Genomic DNA, 21,184 nt, shown 5'->3' with positions numbered 1-21,184 from the left:
TAACACCTGGGGCTACTTCCCGATCTCTGGTGACAATCAAAGAAGAACAGAGCAAATATAAATTTAAAAAAAGAGTGTGGCTGCTCTGCTTTGATTTACAGCTGCTCACTTCTTATAGAACATAAACCCCATCGAAACATGGAGTAAGAATCACACTTCAAGTGTGGTAATGGGCAAATAACGCAGGACAGTAATATGCATAGAGAATGAAGATGACAGCTCTAATGACCACAATAATGTCAACCACCAAATTAACCTCTCAGATAAGGAGTTTGGGATAGAAATATGGAGGATGTTCATAGAACTTAAAGAAAGCATAGATTGATCTGAACAGACCACAAATATAGAAATCAGAAAACTTCAAACTGAAATAACAAGACGGAGAAATACAGTAGAGGAAATGAAAAACTCTATAGAAAGCCTCTGCAATAGAGTAACAGCAGCTGAGGACAGAATTAGTGAGCTGGAAGATGAGATGCATAATAACTCCATACAGCAGTAGAGATGGGAAAAGAATATCAAAGCAAATGAACGGAAAGTAGAAAAATGCTCAAAAATTTTGAAGAGATGAAAATAGAAATGTTTGATAAATTCAACAGAAACAACATAAGAATCATTGAAGTCCCAGAAAACCAGGAATAAAATCCTCAGGAAGAATTAACAGTCAAGAACATCATTACAGAGAAACGATCAGAGAAGAAGATTGCATGCAACTAAAACCTGCATGCCAGAAAAATACCAGCTAAAATAGATCCAAGGAAAAGCACTCCAAGACACATACTAGTCACAATGACAAATCCCACAGATAGAGATAGAATACTGGAAGCACCAAGATAAAAAAGGGAAATTATATTCAAAGGAACATCCTTAAGATTTACAGCAGACATGTCACAAGAAACTCTCAAGGCCAGAGGACAGTGGTGGGATATTGTGACAAGACTGAATAGAATGAATGCTTCACCTAGAATACTGTACCCAGCCAGACTCACATTCAGGCCTGAAGGAAGGTTACATAGCTTCACAGATAAGCAACAGTTAAAAAACTTTACATTTACAAAACCAACCTTAAAGGAAAGATGAAAAAATCTAATTTAAGACAAGACAGACCAACAGATACACCAAACTTATACACAAAGATGACATTAAATCCCATGACAATCATCTCCCTCAATGTCAATAGACTAAATGCACCAATTAAGAGACACATATAGCCAAATGGATCAAAAAGATGAATCCAACCTGCTGCCTTCAAGAAACACACGAACAGTCAGAACAAACATAGACTAGAAATCAAAACTGGAGGAGAACTCATCCAAGCAAACAACACCCTTAAAAAAGCTGTGTGGCCATATTTATATCAGACAACACAAAACTTAAACTCAGAAAAGTTGTAAAGGACAAAGATGGACACTTTGTACTAATAAACGGATATGTGCAACAGGAAGAAATCACAACACTAAACATACACACACAATGAGAGACCAGCAAATCATCTAAGACAATTACTGACAAATTTGAAATAGGACATTAATAATAGCACAATGATTTTGGGAGAGCTCAACATGGCCCTGTTAACACTTGATACGTCAACCAGACTCAAACCTAACAAAAATATACTAGCCCGGAAAAGAAAAATGATAAAAAAGAGTAGTAAATATATATAAGACACTCCACCCCCCAAATTATGGATACACATTCCTCTCCAGTGCACATGGATCATTCTCCAAGATAGACCACATGCTGGCACATAAAATATACCTCTATAAAATCAAGAGGAAAGAAGTTTTGTAGGCTATATTCACTGACCAAAATGCTCTGAAATTAGATGTAATCTCCAAAGGGACACAGAAGAAAATACTATCCTTAGAAAACCATAAAGATCTACCAAAAAGCTTCTAAAAAATAAATTCATATAGCAATGTGGGAGGCTACAAAATTAACACACAAAAATCAATGGCCTTTTTATACTCCAATAATGATAGGGAAGAAATGGACATTAAGAAAACAACCCCATTCACATTAGTGTCATACAAACTCAAATATCTTGGAGTCAATTTGACTAAAGATGTGAAGGACCTAAACAAAGAAAATTACAAAAATCTGCTCCAAGAAGTAAGAAAGGACATGCGGAAATGGAAATATACCTTGCTCATAAATTGGCAAGATTAACACGTATAAAATGGAAATACTCCCCAAAGCATTGTACAGATTTAATGTGATCCCTCTAAAGATACCCATGACATTCTTCAAAGAAGTGGATCAAGCAATTTTGAAATTTATTTGGAACATTAAACACCCTCGAATAGCTAAAGTACTCATTGGGAAAAGGAATATGGGAGTCAATACTTTCCCCAATTTTAAACTGTATTACAAAGCAATAGTTATCAAAACAGCATAGTATTGGAATAAAACAGACCCTCAGATCAGTGAAATTGGCTTGAGTACTCAGAGAATGCTCCCCAGACATACAATCACCTAACTTTTGATAAAGTAGCAAGAAAACCTAAATGGAGCAAGGAAAGCCTCTTCAACAAGTGGTGTTTGCACAACTGGTTAGCCACTTGCAAAAAAGTGAACTCAGACCCCAAGCTAACTCCACGTATGAAGGTAAAATCCAAATGGATTAAAGACCTTCATACCAGACCTGAAACCATAAGATATATAGAAAAACATGTAGGTAAAACACTCGATGACTTTGAGACGAAAGACATCTTTAAGGAGGAAAAGTAACTCTCCAAACAAGTGAAAGCAGAGATGAACAGATGAGAATATATTAAGCAGAGAAGCTTCTGTACCTCAAAGGAAATAGTGTCCAGGTTACAAAAGCCACCCACTGAGTGGGAGAAACTATTCACTCAATATCAATTAGATTAGGGGCTCTTATCCAAAATATGCAAGGCACTAACAGAACTTTACAAGGAAAAAAATCTAATTTCATCAAAAAATTGGGAGAAAAATGAATAGACACTGACAAAGAAGAAATATAAATAGCCAAAAGACACATGCAAAAATGCTCCACCTTACTAATTATCAGGGAGATGCAAATAAAAACAATTATGAGATATCATCTCACACCACAGAGATTGGTGCACATCACAAAGAATGAGAACAAGCAATGCTGGCGGGGATGTGGAGAGAAAGGAGCTCTCATTCACTGCTGTTGGGAATGCCCTCTAGTCAAACCTTTATGGAAAGCCATATTGAGATTCCTCCAAAACTGGAAATGGAGCTCCCATTCAACCCACCTATACCACTCCTAGGAATATACCCTAGGAACACAAAAATACAATACAAAAATCCCTTCCTCACACCTATGTTCATTACAACTCTATTTAAAATAGCCAGACTCTGGAAACAACCAAGATGCCCTTCAACAGATGAATGGCTAAAGAAACTGTGGTACATATACACAATAAGATATTATGCAACTGTCAGGAGAGATGAAGTCATGAAATTTTCCTGTACTTGAAATTTATTATGCTGAGTGAAATAAGTCAGAGGTAGAGAGATAGAATCAGAATAGTCTCACTCATTTATGGGTTTTATGGAAAATAAAAGATATTTTTGCAATAATTCTCAGAGACAAAATAGAGGAGGGCTGGAAGATCTAGCTCATGACATGAAGCTCACCACAAAAAGCGGTGAGTGCAGTTAGATAAATAACTACACTGAGAACTATCATAACAATGTGGATGAACAAGGGAAGTTGAAAGCCTGTCTAGAATACAGGCAGGGATGTGGTGGGGAGGAGGGAGACTTTGGACATTGGTGATAGGAATGTTTCTCTGCTGAAGGGGGGTGTTCTTTACATGACTGAAACCCAACCACAATCATATTTATAATCATGGTGTTTTAATAAAGATAGTAAAAAATAAAAATATCATGAAACATTTCAACTAAGAAACCTTAGCACAAACCAAGCAGCTCTTTTGGAGCTAAATTTTGTTTTCACTGGGTAAAGTGTAACTTCCTGTTTAGAAGGAAAATTTTGAGTAAGTTCATAAGGTCTCTTGGGGATTTACTCATTTCCTACAGCATAATATTTGAGCAATTTAAAATGTAAATTAGAAAAAATGTGGATTAGATTTCATTTAAAATACAAATTAAATAACGGAAAGAAAATATATTAGAAAATTAAATCAATTATTTCACAGCTCCAGATCCTGGTCAATTTCCACTATCCTCTGCAAGCAGGAGACTCCAGGCCCAGCAGCTGAGATTTTATTCCTCTTTCAGAACAATGGGCATCAATTTGGCTTCTTAAGTTCACTATAAACAAACACTCAGTTATGGCTCATCTCCCTTAATTCAGACTCTTTGGAGAGACAGTCTTTCTGAATTGGAAAAAGATTTAAAAAACAGAATACTCCAAAAGAAAGGCTGTTCTATTTCTTTCGTGTGTAATTAAGAACACTTGCCCTTCTAACAAACAACTGCTTCCTTGTGCAGTGTTATTACACTTGAGAGCGCATCAGAATTCCCTGGAGGGCTTCATAAAACACAGAAGGCTAAGCTACACCCCAATGTTTCAGATTCAGTAGTTCTGGGCCAGATCTGAACATTAGCATGTCTAAAAAGTTCCCAGGTAGCAATAAATCTGCTGGTCTGAGGACCACACTAAATACTACTGTGCTATTGTGTCTCCTTTGGTAAACGAAAAAGCTGCATTTTTTTCTTTATTTTTTTATTTTTGTTGTTCAGGTGTTACACCTGGCTCTGTGCTCAAGTCCCCTACCTGTGGCAGGGCTCAGGGAACCATATAAGGTGCTTACAAGGTGCTATATAAGGTGCCATATAAAGTCAAACACAGGTCAGCTGTAAGAAAGGCAAGTGCCCTACTTGCCTCTCTAGCCACTGCTTATTTTTCTTTCTCTTTTTTAAATATCTTTATTTAAACACTTTGATTACAAATATGATTGTAGTTGGGTTTCAGTCATGTAAAGAAGACACCCCTTCACCAGTGCAACATTCCCATCACCAATGTCCCAAATCTCCTTCCTCCCCACCCCATCCCAACTTCATTTTTCAATTAAGTATTTATTGATAATTTTTAACAAACTGTGCTGATAGCTGTTATATGCCCATTTAATAGGTTAGATACCATTTGTTTACAATAGATATAGAAAGTTTTCTTTTTCTTTTTGTCTTTTAAAATATTTATTCATATTTAAGGAGACAGATCAAAGGGCAGTAGAGCATGCTTTGCACACTGGGGCCATGGGTTTGGTCCTTGGCACTTCATGGTCCCCTAACATTGCCAGGAGCAATTCCTGAGTATGGAACAAGGAACTAGGAGATGGCCACAAGCACTGCTAAGAGTGGTCTATAAACAACAAATAAGAAAATCCTCAACTGATTTATCTTTAATTTAGTTATTGTAGAATTCCAAGAGTACAGCTCGATATGTTTATATGTGGATAGAATTCACCACTAGCACACAAAAAAGTCTAAGTTTACTTTATACTATCACAAAAAGTGCACTAACCATGCCTTCACCTCCCCGCCCTTCCCTTCTGATAAATACCCTAGGTTTCATTGAGTCGAATCTGTTTGCTGTTTTGTTCAGCTTATTGCTTAGCAAGCCTCATTCACACATGAGTGAAACCACTGTTAAGTATCTTCCAAAAATCAAGATGCATTTCCAAGGGTATGTTACCTCTTTTTTTAATTTTTTTAAATTTTTATTTTAATTATGAGAACAATGATGCAAAGAGGACAAGGTAACATTATAGTGAAAGAACAATTGCCCATAAACAGAGTTCTCAGAAGAAATCCCCTGGCTGACGCCTAAATATTAAACTTACAGTCAAAAAAACATTAAGAAAAATAAGGCAGAACCCATGTACAATTACTTTGTCCACAAGTCCCTAGATTGTAGTACATTATAACATTTCTTAGCAGTACACAAAGCAACCTAAAGCCATGAGATTGATGTGACTCCTTAACTTTGAAGGTATAGTATTTTTATATATTCATGCACATACATATTAATTTAAGTTAACATAAAAAGTTTAAGGGATTTTTTAAGGGTTAGTCAAAAGGCACAGTAAAAATGGTGTTACAGTGGCAAATATTGTTTGCATAGGCCCACCAAACTATGGGGGTCATAGAAAGGAATAGCCTTGGTCTAAATACAAGGAGACTACTACCCCTGAAGTTTCCTGGCATAAGACCAACTCTAGGCTCCAGGCAAACTAGTTTTTTCAATCCAAGTCATTTTCTGTAGTGCCAATACAGTTTTATTTTTCACGCAGTCCTATTGTTGGCATCAGGTTTCTGTATTAAAGATCCTGGAATCTGCACATCCTACATTGAAGTCAGGCTGGTGTGAAGTATCCTCTAGTTTCATCTCACAATTAAGGTGCAATACAGCAAGCCCTGTCCAGTAAGCAGGTCATTGTCCTTGTTAAGTCTTTTCAGTGTTAAGAGAACTCTCTTTTGAGTAGATCGATGTCAGAGCAGCTGTAGGGTCTTCCCTGGTAGAGGATTGCCTCCAGGTGATGTTATAAACAACCTTGGATGTTTTGTAGATGTCTTCTCTAGATCAGGGGTGAATGGAGAATGCCCATTCTTCTGAGGCCTGTGCCAGGTTTTTATGTCAATGTTCAGGGTGTAAGGTCCCATTGCACTACAAGATTTGTGTATTCCCATCTCTATTAGATAAGAACTTATTGGTATGTATAGTATTTTCCCATTTTATTGTGTCTAAGCAAACAAGAAATAAAGCCACGTGGCGTTATCAGAGTATAAGGGGGCGTAAGAACACGTCCAACAATTCCCATGACTTGGTTCAAACATAAGCATTAAACTGAGGGATTCTTTCACATCAAATTCCATATTGAGCAGTTCACAAAGAGAAGATAAAAAATGGGAGGGGATCATCACTGTATAAGAAAATATTCAGCAAAAGTTAAAGCCGTCAAAGAAAACACCCATAAAATGTTGAAAAGACATATGTGTCCTTTTTATGCCTTTTGGAATAGTTGAGTGGGTGTTAACTCGAGGGCACCACTTTGGTCTGTGACTTAGGACTCTACAGTACTTAAGTTAGAAAGGGTAAATGAGGAGTGATGATGATAGGGGTTAAGGAAGTTAAAGAGAAAAATGATCTTTTTTAGGGGTGTGCAAAAGGGCAGAGTACAAAATGGACATTCTGCATACATAAAAACATAATTCAATGATAGTGAGTACTATTAATGTATCTTGTGAGCCCTTGTGCGATTTTGAAAATATAGACTGGAAAGAGATTACCAGTGACTTCAAGAAGCTGGGAAGCCAGAAGTTCAGAGCCCCACCCAGACCCTCTCGAAGGAGCCGAATGGATAATGGGGGAAGGCCTAGGGTACCTTCAAGCTCCGCCAAGGGGCCCAACTCACCGTCTTGCCCAAGCATGTGGCCCGGGGAAGCCCTGGAGATCTGGGGCAAGGTGGTAGAGGGGTGTTGGGGTTACCCAAGTCCCGCACCCCCCCCAGGCCTGGTTAAGAAGGCCTCCAGCATGGCGGGGGTCTGCCAAACCCCATCCTGCTAGACTCCTGCTTCCAGGAAGGAGAGATCCTTCAAGAAGCTGGGAGGCCAGAGGTTCAGAGCTCCACTCAGACCCTCCCTAAGGAGCCGAATGGATAATGGGGGAAGGCCTAGGGTAATGTTACCTCTTTTTATGGCAGAGTAGTGTTCCATTAAATCCACAAACCATAGCTTTCTTATCTAATTTTCACCAATGGCTTTCAAGTTGATTCATTATATTGTGGTTATTATAAATAATGATAATATTTTGAAGACTGATGTTACATCCTTTGAATAAACACCCAGGAGTGGTTTTACTGATCATATAATATTTTCATTTTAATCTATTTATGGAATCTAAATACTATTTTTCATAGGATCTGTGCCAATTGCATTCCCATCAACAGCATTCAGAAATTCCTTCTAATTTTTTTAAATTAAGGTTTCTTAAAACAATATTTTGCTTATGAAAGATAAAAATGCTTTTGCCTATTCTTGTTTATATTATAATATTTTCCTTTGCACTTTTTTTCAGGGAAATTGAAGAACTAAATGTAAATTAGATCTAGAAAAAATCATCATTAATTAATGGACTCCAACTCAATGTCTTATGACATTCAATCTTATGACATTCAGTGAGGACATTTTATAGTTTTACTTTAATTACCTTACATGGGGACACTATGCTAGTGCTAATTCTACCAATGAAATAATTTTATTAATTATTATTAATGATATCTGATGTTCTGTAATAAAATGAGACATAAGGTTATTTAGGTTATTAAAATGATAATGTTTTACCCTCAATTTTATTAAAAGCATATTTCTGTACACACAAAAATATAACATTATTATTAAATACTGAATCCGTAGAATAACATGAAATTGTGAAGATGAAAAGATTCATAATTTACTTTCATCTCACATTCTGGTACAGAATTTGTCTCACATTGATCTTAACCAGTTTTATATTTTAATATTCTAATTTTTTTGTTTTTTGGGTCACACCCAGCAGTGCTAGGGGTCACTCCTGGCTCCAGGCTCAGAAATTGCTCCTGGCAGTCTTGGAGGACCATAAGGGATGCTGGGATTCGAACCACAGACTTTCTGCATGCAAGGCAAATGCCTTACCTCCATGCTATATCTCCAGCCCCTAATATTCTAATTTTATATGTTCAATCCATAAGCATAAACATGTATAACAATGGATACCAGTAACTTCATGATAAAAGTCACATTTAATAAAAATTATTTCAAGTCTCAGAAATTGTTGCCCACATAAACTTGAAAACAAAAAGCACTAAAAAGTGGTTAAAGGAGTCCAAAGTCCCAGATCTGAATTATACCTCTGCAACTAATAATATTCCTTCTTTATTAATATTGATTCTTTCTTTTTATTTAATTCTTTAAAAATAAAAATAAAGTTATCATTTTTGTGTGCTTTTAATGTCTGAGTTTGACAACCATGACTGAACAGAACTTCTGGAACCACAATGAAAAACTATACCCTAGGCTTCGTCCTAGGATCTGTGAAAAAACTAGGACCACTAACTACAGAAGACTGGCTACAACAACCGAGATGAAGCAGAACACCTAGAACCATAAAGAAGTACTATATATAAGCTTTGCAAATACCAAGATCTCAAATTATAGAGGACTGATTTTGTCAGCCATAACTCAAGAGAAAGTTTCCTGGCATCAGAAAAGGACCTTTGGGTTCATCAATGAGCCTGTCCAGAGTCTGTAGTCATTCTCAAGACAATATACTTAAAAAGTGAAGAAACCTGGTATCTTTTAGGCCAAGGAAATTCCTTTCTAATTTTCCCAATATTTATTGTGCTTAATCAAAAAAAAAAGCCATAAAACCTTGCCACACCCTCCTTCTGACCCCACCCCTTTTTTCTTTTTATTTTTTTCTCCTCTCTCAAGTTGTAGCCATTTTAGCTGGAGTTTATTTTTGCTGCCGTGTATCTTGTCGGTGCTTCTTTTCTTTTCTTTTTTTCCCTCCTTCTTTTACCCCTTTCTCCTTTTAAACTGATATTGATAGCTTCTAGACAAAACCCTCCCAGCATCATTTTTTCCTTTTGTTCCAACAGGACCACAGGGCTTGAATCACCTTGTTTTGCCTCATAAATGTAGGAAGAAGAAAAAATAAGTGGATGGTACCAGGAGGTACAAGGTTCATCATATGAACAATGATTGGAAATAAAAAATGATGAGACCCAAACAACAAACCCAAAGTCATCAACAACAGAATCAAGATATCTAATCTACATCAAGATATATACCAGCTACGCTAGCAGTCCAGGGAGCAAAAGGGGGCGGGGGAGGTATGGGATACATGCTGGAACAGGGGTGGAGGGAGGATAACACTGGTGGTGTGTATAGCCCTAATTAACTGTCACCTTGTATCTTAAATATATCCCCACCTCATAAACCTCACCACAAAGAGTGATGAGTTTAGAGAAATAACTACATTGCGAACTATCCTAACAATGAGAATATATGAGGGAAATAGAAAGCCTGTCTAGAGTACAGGTGGGGGCAGGGAGGGGAGAAGGGATATTTGGGACATTGGTGATGGGAATGTTGCACTGGTGATGGGGGGGTGTCATCTTATATGACAGAAACCCAACCACAATCATGTTTATAACCAAGGTGTTAAAATAAAAAATATTAAAAAATATATCTGTTGAAGATTTGTAACTCACATTGGTCACAATAAAAAAACAAAAACTATAGCTGTTTACAAAAAACTATTATAAACAGTTACAGCACAAACTTACATTACATTTGTTGATTTTGTAATGAAAATGGTGTTTCCATTAATTATGATGATGCCCTAGATAGTGCCACAATATTCCTATAGATTATCTTGGTTTAATTTTCATTAATTATTATTTTGGAGTGCTGGCTGTATTTAGGGTTTACTTCTAGCTAAATGTTCATTCCAGGTGGTGTTCAGAAAGCCATATACCGTGCAAGGATTTTACTCTTCATATTATCTTTCTGGCCCAAAGGCCCACTCAATTAAAACAAGTTAGAGTTCACTTAGACTAAACCAGTGCTTCTCAATTATTTTCTGTCATGTCCCCTAGGAAGAAGAAAACATTTTTCACTCCCCCCGCATGACTGTAAATAGTATCTTTATTAAAAAATTAATCTGCAAAACAAAAATAAATAAAATAATTTGAGCTGATTTTTTTTTATCAGAGGTGATGTCTGGATTGATGGCTAAAAGAGCACGTTTTGCAATGCATAGCTTTTCGAAGCGGGGTTTAAAGCAGGACACAGCAACTCTCAGCTCCAGAGACAGAGACATAAACACGGGGTTTAGTTCCTTATGACAGTATTTGCTGAGGTCAAATGCGCCCCCCTTTACGGAACCTCGCACCCTCCACTGGGGGGAGCGCCCCACTATTTGAGAAGCACTGGACTAAACCTACAAAGAAACCCTTTATTCTCACCTTTATAAGGCTGTTCTTTTTTGACAGTCCAGCTTACACGTAAAACGACATCAGAGAAGGCAACATATTATGACGGTTGGCACAATTTACACTAAAAGAAAATATGTCTCGAGCAGCACATATACTAAAATTGGAACGATACAGAGAAGATTAGCATGGCCCCTGCGCAAGGATGACACGAAAATTCGTGAAGCGTTCCATATTTAAAAAAAAAAAAGAAAATATGTCATCTTCTTTTTTATTTCCTTTAGTTTTGGGGCCACATTCAGCTATGCTCAGGGCTTAATCCTGGCTTCGTGCTCAGCGATCATTTCTGAAAGGTGGTGCTTAGGTATCATATATGATGCCAGGAATGGAAACCGAGTCTACTGCATGCAAGTGTACTCTCTAGGTGGCTCTGATGTCATCTTTTGACAGGAACCTCATTCTATATATTTTACCTTGGCAGGAAACTAACATAGACTGGATGACTCAAACCAAGGCTTTTTAAACTTTTTCCCACTTAACCCTTTTCTGCTAGGAGTTTTTTTTTTGCCAAGCCAGATATATAAGTCTATATAATAGGTATACAAATAAAACTTTTCCTGATAATGCATCACACAAGAATTTATTTGAAAATAAATTTTGAAGATTTATTTTGTGACTTCCACAGTCAATAATGCAAACCCATATAAATTTTGATTCACAGTTTAAGAAAATATGGATGAAAAAATTTATTTTCCTACCATTCAGGAGTTTGGCAGTTTAAGATGATATTGGCAATATTGATATATTCTGGTACTTTTTTCCTCGGCTTACAGGTAGTTGTCTTCTACTTATATAGTAGAATAATCTTTGTATGCATATGAGTTTTAAACTTTTTTCTAAACAGACAAATTAGGACCCAAACTGATGACTTTTTTGTGCTTTTTTATTTGCCTTTTTAATGACCTAGTAATGGTTTTTAAATGTAGAAATATTCTGAGGTTCTAGAGGTCAGGAATTCAAAATAGGAATTTTGGAGGATTTAAATAAAGTCCATAACACCCTACATAAATCAACATGTCTTGTTTTTCTTAATAGAGTAGAGATGACAGTATCCTGATTTGACTCAATATTTAAATAAAGGTAGTGCTTTACACATGTTTGAAAATTGGTTTGACCACCAGAGGGCTCTTTTATTTATGCAGTAAAATATAATAAAATTGGCAAGATCAAAGAGAAATATAAAGTTGATTAGGAAATTTAAATACTTTATATCATTGAATCATCAGTGAAAAAGTCCACAAGCATCTATAATTAACAGTATGATGATAAAGAGACTGATATATCTCCCTTTATTGAAACTTTGTTTACATGATCTGATGTCATGTTCTGAGTTTCTTTGATGTGGGATGCTCTAACTGCTCTTTTCTTTCACATATAGTATCCTCTTTATTCCTTCATCTTGATTCATATTTAAACTACTTATAATCTCCTGGCAGGATGCTTTGAGTCCCTTAGGAGAGGTTATATTTGGTTCTTTCCACTATATTTACAGAAAAGCAGAAAGATCTTTCAATATTAGCTTTAATTTCTTACTTGTGCTTTTATATTTGCCTTTGCTCAAGTTTAGCCTTTGCTCCAGTTCTATAGTTATAAAATTAAGTGAGTAATAAGTTTTTCTCCAATATTTTTGTAAGAATATGTCAAGTAACTTGTGTTATCCCATGAGTGATATGTGATATGCATAAGGAAAGCAACAAATGCTAATAGGAACTAATACAGTAGCAGAATAATACATAAGAACAAACACTTAATGAAAAGTTTCTACCTGTCAGAATTGTACTAAATACTTTATATGCATTTGCTCAGTTGAGCCTGCCATTTAATGATAGATGTTATTTTCATTTTACCAAGTGGTAGCTAAATGTCCATCATCACCTAATATGAAAGTTGCATGGTCATAATTTGAACTTAGATCTCATTGACTATAAAGTCTTAGCATATAGCAAATTGTTAGGATTTATAAACAAATTCTAGACTATTAAATTCCTGATATAAACTACTTCAACTCTGACATGTATTTAGTTGCAATTTTAGTATATGACTGGGTGATTTAATGCATAACTTTTATGATGATCTTTTTCACTAATTTAGGAATCATGTTTTGTAGGTTTTTTCTTTATTTCTCTCAGTAGCATTTAAGCCATACTTTACTTTTATATATACAAATAAATTCATTAATTGAATCGCTGTGAGATACAGTTACAAAGTTGTTTATAATTGAGTTTCAGTCATACAATGTACAAAACCCTTAATCAGTACACATTTCCTGCCACCGATGTTCCCAGTTTCCATTCTGCCCTCTCTCTTTGCTTTCTCCCCTGCCTTCCTCTGTTGACATACTTCTTCTATGTCATTTTTTCTCTTCTTTATTTTTATGTAGACCTTGTGGTCAGCAACAGTGTTAATGAAAGGATAATATTTATATCATTTTATCTCTTTTCAGCCTAAGTTTTTGCTCAGTGATTATTTCTAATTATTGTCATAGTGAGCCCTTTTCTGCCCTAATTATACTCCCCTGCTCTTTTTAGCAAGCATTGTAGCATGGACCGGTCCTCCTGAAAGCCATACTCTATTGTAGAGTCATTTAGTATCACATTTTCTATAATTTAAGTCCCCTGATACATTCTTGGATGAATGATGAAATAATATCCAGAGGGATTATTAACTAGATTTTTAAAGCTCTAGAATATTATCTAGGGATATGTAACAAATCTACTATATTCAGTGTGATGGATTTTTTTCTGGGAAAATACCACGTTTTTTGTTATATATACTGATATAGAATAATAGCTATATGATTGATGTTTGCATTGACATTTTAATGGTCTGGGTTTATAAAAAGGTAAATGGGCTGAGGTAGAGAATACTTCTCTTAGATAATAGAGAGTGACTTAAATTATTCATAATAGTGCGCATGAGTAAGGCAAAAGAGATAAAGATCTAACCATGTGAGAGGCCTTACTTCGATGAAAATTAACAAATGATCATGATAACACACCTCTGGAACATGGTATTAATTTGAATATTAAATTGAGCAGAATTTAGGATAACACATTGTATAGACCTAAAGCTTTCTCCACTGAGAACCTATGGGAAGCCTCACTCAGGAAAGATGCCTCCCTACCTATGAACATGAACAAACAGCTGCGAAGACATGCTCCAGACATCTACCACTGTTGGCTAGTCTGACTTCATTCCCATTCTTCCACATTTTAGTGCTGATTGAATTGTATATTTGTTTTGTTGTAATGTGAACTCCCTCCCATTCAAACATGTCGTGTTTATATTATAATTGATTTAAATGCTAAGGGATTTAATTATATTAAATTGGTTTGAAACCTCCCACTTAAAAGTGGAAGTTAGCACTCGAGATCTGAAAATATTGCATGCCCCCTTCCTTGTTACACCTTTTCCTAACTGATGCATTCCATTTTTTCATAACTGAAAACTACATCTCTGCATTTCCCAAGATTCTGAATTGTTGATAAATTCGTCTTTGCTGGGAAGCCAAGGAGAAAGCTAAAACTATTTCAAATTTTTATTTCTCTTTAAGACTATTGATGCTACCAATTGTGAAAGGAGTAAATAGTTTGACCTAAATAGTCTATGTATATCATTATGTATAACTATCTTTGCCTAAATACAAATTCTTGAGTAATTTCTCTATATAATTTCCATGGTGTTTAATTTTTGGCTTCCAAACACTGCAGGAAAAAATACAAGGTGGCATACTATACTGTAAAATAAGAAACAAGTCATATATATTATAAGTCTAAGGGAAAGAAAATATAAGCACAATTTGAATTAAAACAAGTATTTTGGGCCAAATAATAAGAAACAAATAAAAATAAAGTCACAAATCAAGCTAGAAAATTAAAAAAAAAAACACCATAAGTAATCACACTTAAGAAAATCAACAAAATACTTAAAAAAGAGATATCCAAAAGTTTGTTTCCAGAAGGCTGTCAATCTTCAGTTTTCCTTCAGGAATGGAAACTAACAGCCAGGCAAACTCCATAAAGCCCAGAGCAGGTTTGGACTCCTTAACCTTTAATGAATAGATGGTAAAGAAATCCTTTAAATTAATGCCTAACCCTTTCCAAAGGAGTTTCAATGTTCAGGTTCAAAAAATAGGGTATTAGGTAGAGGACTTAAAGATCTTCCCTTTCTCACAGAAACGCAGGCATGTATGAGACAGAACAACTTGGTGTTACAATCATAAAATTGTAGTTCCTTCGACAGAGCTATTCCAAGTTTCATCTCCCTATTAATTTTATGCTTTGAGGTTATAATTTTATATCTTATTTTTCATCTTTGAAAAGGAGAATAACACTAATACTTTTTTTTCATTTTGGTCCACAACTGGCAGTGTTCAGTGCTACTTCTGGTTCTGCAGTGAGGAATTACTCCTAACAGTACTCTGAGAGCCATATGAGATATTGAGGATTGAAACTGGTATGTCAAGTGCAAGACAAGCCCATACTCACAGTAGAATTTCCCCAGCTTCAATATTAGCACTTGGTTTTATTAAATATTTAAAAATTATAACAGTTATATACAAGTTGTTGTATTGTATTTCAAGCATTAAATTATCCAAACTGATCTCACCATCAGCGTGACCTTCCGGATGGTCACAATGTCCCCAGGTTCTCATGTGCTGCACCAACCAGTCCCCTTAGCAGAAACAAATACTTTTATTTCATATTATTTGGTATAACACAAAGATAAATAGAGTGGTCAAAATTTAGATCAAGAAAAGCCGATTTGTGAAAAAATTTTTTATCTTACAATGGTGTTACTGAAGTTATTTTGTGAGGATTTAATGGGGTGGCTAAGCCTTCTAAGTTTGGTAGTCTCCCATGAACTTTTTCCATCAGATTTTTTGTGATCCTATTGGGCTAACACTATTTTAAAATTTGGAAGTGTCACATTTATGTAAAAAGGAGCTATGGAGCTGTCACAATTTGGTGACTTGTCAGCTTAAAATATTCAATAGTGATATTGAAGCTGCCCAGTTAGTAAACTCTGGCTGTGGGGGCACCATCCAATAAGCTGAGCTCTCTGGCCTGGGGAGGCTCTGCACTGTTGTGCCTTTGACCACTCTGAGGACTTCAAAGAAAACTTCTCCTGTGCCTGTCTGTGTTTCTGAATACCTGAAGGTCTCCTCAGAGGCCTAGGGAGCACACCCCCCCAAAAACTGTCAACTAGAGGCAGCAGAAGAGTGTGGCTGCTCCACTTTGCTTTGCGGCCACGCACTCTTTCTAACCAATGAGCCCCACCACAACACGCAGGAAAAACCACACTACAAGCGTGACAATGGGGGAAACCTCGCAGGCAAACACCAAGCACAGAGAATGAAGACGAAAGCTTGGATGACCTAATAAACTCCAACCACCTGATTAACCTCTCAGATAAGGAACTTAAAAATAGCAATATGGAAGATGTTTGTAGAACTCAAAGAAAGCATAGATCGATCTGAACAGAACACAAAGACAGAAATCAGAAAACTCCAAACTGAAATAACAGATCTGAAAAACAGGGTAGCTCAACTGAAAACCTCAATGGATGGCCTTGCCAGCAGGGTAACAGAAGCTGAGGAGAGAATCAGAGTACTGGAAAAATGTGATGCAGAAATATTCAACACAGCAAAAAAAATTGGAAAAAACACTAAGACAAACGAACAGGCAGTGAAAAAAGTACTCAAGGAATGGAAACAGATGAAAATAGAAGTCTTTGATAAACTCAACAGAAACAACATAAGAATCATTGGAGTCCCAGAGACCCAGGTAGGAGATCTCCAGGAAGAATTAACTGTCAAAGTCATCATCAAAGAGAAACTCCCACAGTTAAAGACTACATCCAATCAAATACTGCATGCCCGAAGAGTACCAGATAAATGAGACCCAAAGAAAAACACCCCAAGACACATGCTCGTTACAATGACAAATCCCACAGATAAAGATAGAATACTGAAAACAGCAAGATCAAAAAGGGAGATTACATTCAAAGGAGCATCTCTAAGACTCACAGCAGACATGTCACAAGAAACTCTCAAGGTCAGAAGACAGTGGTGGGATATTGTGACAAGACTGAATGAAATGAATGCCTCACCAAGAATACTGCACCCAGCCTGACTATTTTTTCAGGTTTGAAGGAAGAATACACAGCTTCATGGATAAACAACGGCTCAGAAACTTCACAGATGAAAAACCAGCCTTAAAGGAAAAACTAACAGGTCTGTTCTAAGGCAAGAGAGACAAACAAACACAGCAAACTTATCTAAAAAGATGACATTAAATCCTTTGACAATCATCTCTCTCAATGTCAATGGACTAAATTCAACATTTAAAAGACACAGAGTGGCAAAATGGGTAAAAAAGATGAATCTAATCTTCTGCTGCCTACAAGAAACAAATCTGAATAGTAAGAACAAACATAGACTCAAAATTAAAGGCTAGAGGAAAATCATACAAGCAAACAACACCCTCAAAAAAGCTGGGGTGGCCATATCTGACGACACCAACTTTATACTCAGAAAAGTGGTAAGGGACAAAGATGGACACTATGTACTAATCAATGGATATGTGCAACAGGAAGAAATCAGACTATTAAACATATATGCACCCAATGAGGGCCCAGCAAATTATCTAATACAACTAATGACAAATCTGAAAGAAGAAATCAATAATAACACAATAATTGTGGGAGACCTCAACACAGCCCTATCAACACTTGATAGGTCAACCAGACTGAAACCCAACAAAAACATACTAGCCCTGAAAAGAGTAATGGAAGAATGAGGACTAGTAGATATATACGACACTCCATCCCAAAAAACCTGGATACACATTCTTCTCCAATGTACATGGGTCATTCTCCAGGATAGACTACATGCTGACACATAAAACATACCTCCATAAAATCAAGGGGATAGAAATCTGGCAGGCTACCTTTGCTGACCACAAGGCTCTGAAATTAGATGTGAACTACAAAGGCACTCAGAAGAAAAACTTTAACAATTGGAAATAAAACACCCTGCTACTGAAAACCAGTGGGTCCGAGATGAAATCAAAAAGGAAATCAAAACTTTCCTGGAGACATTTGATAAAGAAGACACAAATTGCCAGAATCTATGGGACACAGCAAAAGCTGTCCTGAGAGGAAAATTAATAGCTCTACAAGCACACATCAGGAAGGAAGAAGGGGCATACCTGAATAACTTAATGACGCAGCTCAAAAAATTAGAAAACGACCAACAAAAGGAACCAAAAATAGGGAGAAGGAAGGAAACAACATACTGAAAGCAGAAATCAATGAAGTGGAAAACCAAAAAACAATCTGAAAGATCAACAAAAGCAGAGGTTGGTTCCTTGAAAAAAATAAACAAGATTAATAGACCATTGGCAAAATTCACAAAGAAAGAGAGAAATATGATAACCCATATTAGAAATGAAAAGTGGGAGATCATGGGAGATATTGCAGAGATCCAAAGGGTAATCAGAGACTACTTTGAGAAACTTTATGCTACTAAACATGAGAACCTAGAAGAAATGCAATAATTCTTGGACATTTATAACCTTGCACATTTAAGTAAGGAAGATGTAGCATATCTAACCTTCCCCATCACTATTGAGGAAATTGAAACTGTACTCAAACATCTGCCCTAAAAGAAATGCCCAGGCCCAGATGGATTTCCTAATGATTTTTTTTCAAATCTTTCAAGAGGAGCTACTACCAATCCTAGCCAGGCTCTTCCATGAAATTGAAGAAATGGGAACACTCAGAAACAGCTTTTATGAAGCCAACATCACCTTGATACTAAAACCAGAGATGCTGCAAAAAAAGAAAATTACAGACCAATATCCCTGATGAATGCTGATGCAAATATCTTCAACAAAATCCTGGCAAATAGGAGCCAATGCATCATCAAGAAAATCATACACTACGACCAAGTAGGTTTCATCCCAGGAATGCAATGATGGTTTAACATCTGTAAATCTATCACCATCATACACGACATCAAAAAGAAGAAAAATAAAAATCACATGATCATATCAAAGACGCAGAGAAAATATTTGATAAGGTCCAACACCCATTCTTGATCAAAACTCTCAGCAAGATGGGAATGGAAGGAACCTTTCTCAATCTACTTAAAGCCATCTACTACAAGCCACTGGCAAATATTATCCTCAATGGAGAAAAACTAAAAACCTTTCCTCTAAATTCTGGTACAAGACAAGGCTGTTTGCTCTCACCACTCCTCTTCAACATAGTACTGGAAATTCTTGCTATAGCAATCAGGCAAGAAAAAGATATCAAGGGAATCCAGATAGGAAAGGAAGAAGTCAAGGTCTCATTGTTTGCAGATGACATGATACTCTACTTAGAAAACCCTAAAGACTCTACCAAATAACTTCTAGAAACAATAGATTCATATAGCAAGGTGGCAGGCTACAAAATTGATACACAGAAATCAATGGCCTTTTTATACACCAATACTGATAGGGAAGAGATGGACGTCAAGAAGCCAAACCCATTCACATTAGTGCCACACAAACTCAAATATCTTGGAGTAACTTGACCAAAGACATGAAGGACCTATACAAAAAAAACTATAAAGCCCTGCTCCAAGAAATAAGAGAGGACACATGGAAATGGAAACACATACCCTGCTCATGGATTGGCAGGATTAACATCATTAAAATGGCAATACTCCCCAAAGCATTATACAGATTTATTGAGATCCCCTTTAAAATACCCATAACATTCTTCAAAGTAGTGTATCAAACACTTATGAAGTTTATCTGGAACAATAAACACCCTCAACTAGCTAAAGCACCCCTAGGGAAAAGGAAAATGGGAGGCATTACTTTCCCCAACTTTAAACTGTACTACAAAGCAATAGTTATCAAAACAGCATGGTATTGGAAAAAAGACAGACCCTCAGATCAGTGGAATAGGCTTGAATTCTCAGATAATGTTCCCCAGACATACAATTACCTAATTTTTGACAAAGAAGGAAGAAATCCTAAGTGGAACAGAGAAAACCTCTTCAACAAGTGGTGCTAGCAGAACTGGTTAGCCACTTGCAAAAAAGCGAGCATAGACCCTAGTTAACACCATGTACAAAGGTAAAATCAAAATGTATTAAAGACCTTGATATCAGACCTGATACCATAACGTATATAGAACAACACGTTGGTAAAACACTCCATGACATTGAGACTAAAGGCATCTTCAAGGAGGAAACTGCACTCTCCAAACAAGTGGAAGCAGAGATCAACAGATGGGAATACATTAAGCTGAGAAGCTTCTGCACCTCAAAAGAAATAGTGCCCAGGATACAGAGCCACCCACTGAGTGGGAGAAACTTTTCACCCACCACACATCAGATAAGGGGCTAATATCTAAAATATACAGGGCACTGACAGAACTTTACATGAAAAAAACATCTAATCCCATCAAAAAATGGAAAGAAGAAATGAACAGATGCTTTAATAAAAAAAGAAATGCAAATGGCCAAAAGGCACATGAAAAAATGCTCCTCGTCAGTAATCATCAGGGAGATGCAAATCAAAACAAAAATGATATACCATCTCAAACCACAGAGATTGGCATACACCACAAAGAATGAGAACAATTATTGCTGGCCAGGACGTGGAGAGAAAGGAACCCTTATCCACTGCTTGTAGGAATGCTGTCTAGTCCAACCTCTATGGAAAGCGATATGGAGATTCCTCCAAAATCTGGAAATTGAGCTCTCATTCGACCCAGCTATTCCAGTCCTAGGGATATACCCTAAGAACACAAGAATACAATACAAAAATCCCTTCCTCACGTCTATATTTATTGCAGCATTATTCACAATAGCCAGGTTCTGGAAACAACCAAGATGCCCTTCAACAGATGAATGGCTAAAGAAACTGTGGTACATATACACAATGGAATATTATGCAGCCTTCAGGAGAGATGAAGTCATGAAATTTTCCTATACATGGATTTACATGGAATCTATCATGCTGAGTGAAATAAGTCAGAGGGAGAGAGAGACATGCAGAATAGTCTCACTCATATATGGTTCTTAAGAAAAATAAAGGTTATTTTTGCAACAATCCTCAGAGACTGAGAGGAGGCCTGGAAATTCCAGCACACTTCATGAAGCTCACCACAAAGATTTGTGAGTGCAG

The 21,184-nt window shown here is 36.5% G+C and overlaps 1 non-coding gene across 1 annotated transcript; it reads left to right on the top strand.

The window, feature by feature from the left end:
• Positions 1 to 11,073: 11,073 nt before the first annotated feature.
• LOC126000229 (U6 spliceosomal RNA) lies at positions 11,074 to 11,177 on the top strand. Its single transcript, XR_007492586.1, has one exon. It is a non-coding gene; the product is annotated as a U6 spliceosomal RNA (small nuclear RNA).
• The last annotated feature ends 10,007 nt before the right edge of the window (positions 11,178 to 21,184 follow it).

The sequence above is a fragment of the Suncus etruscus genome, chromosome X (genome assembly GCF_024139225.1).
Source record: "Suncus etruscus isolate mSunEtr1 chromosome X, mSunEtr1.pri.cur, whole genome shotgun sequence".
NCBI lineage: Eukaryota > Metazoa > Chordata > Mammalia > Eulipotyphla > Soricidae > Suncus > Suncus etruscus.
Note: the sequence above shows the minus strand (reverse complement) of the source record. Positions and strands in the feature narration are given on the sequence as shown.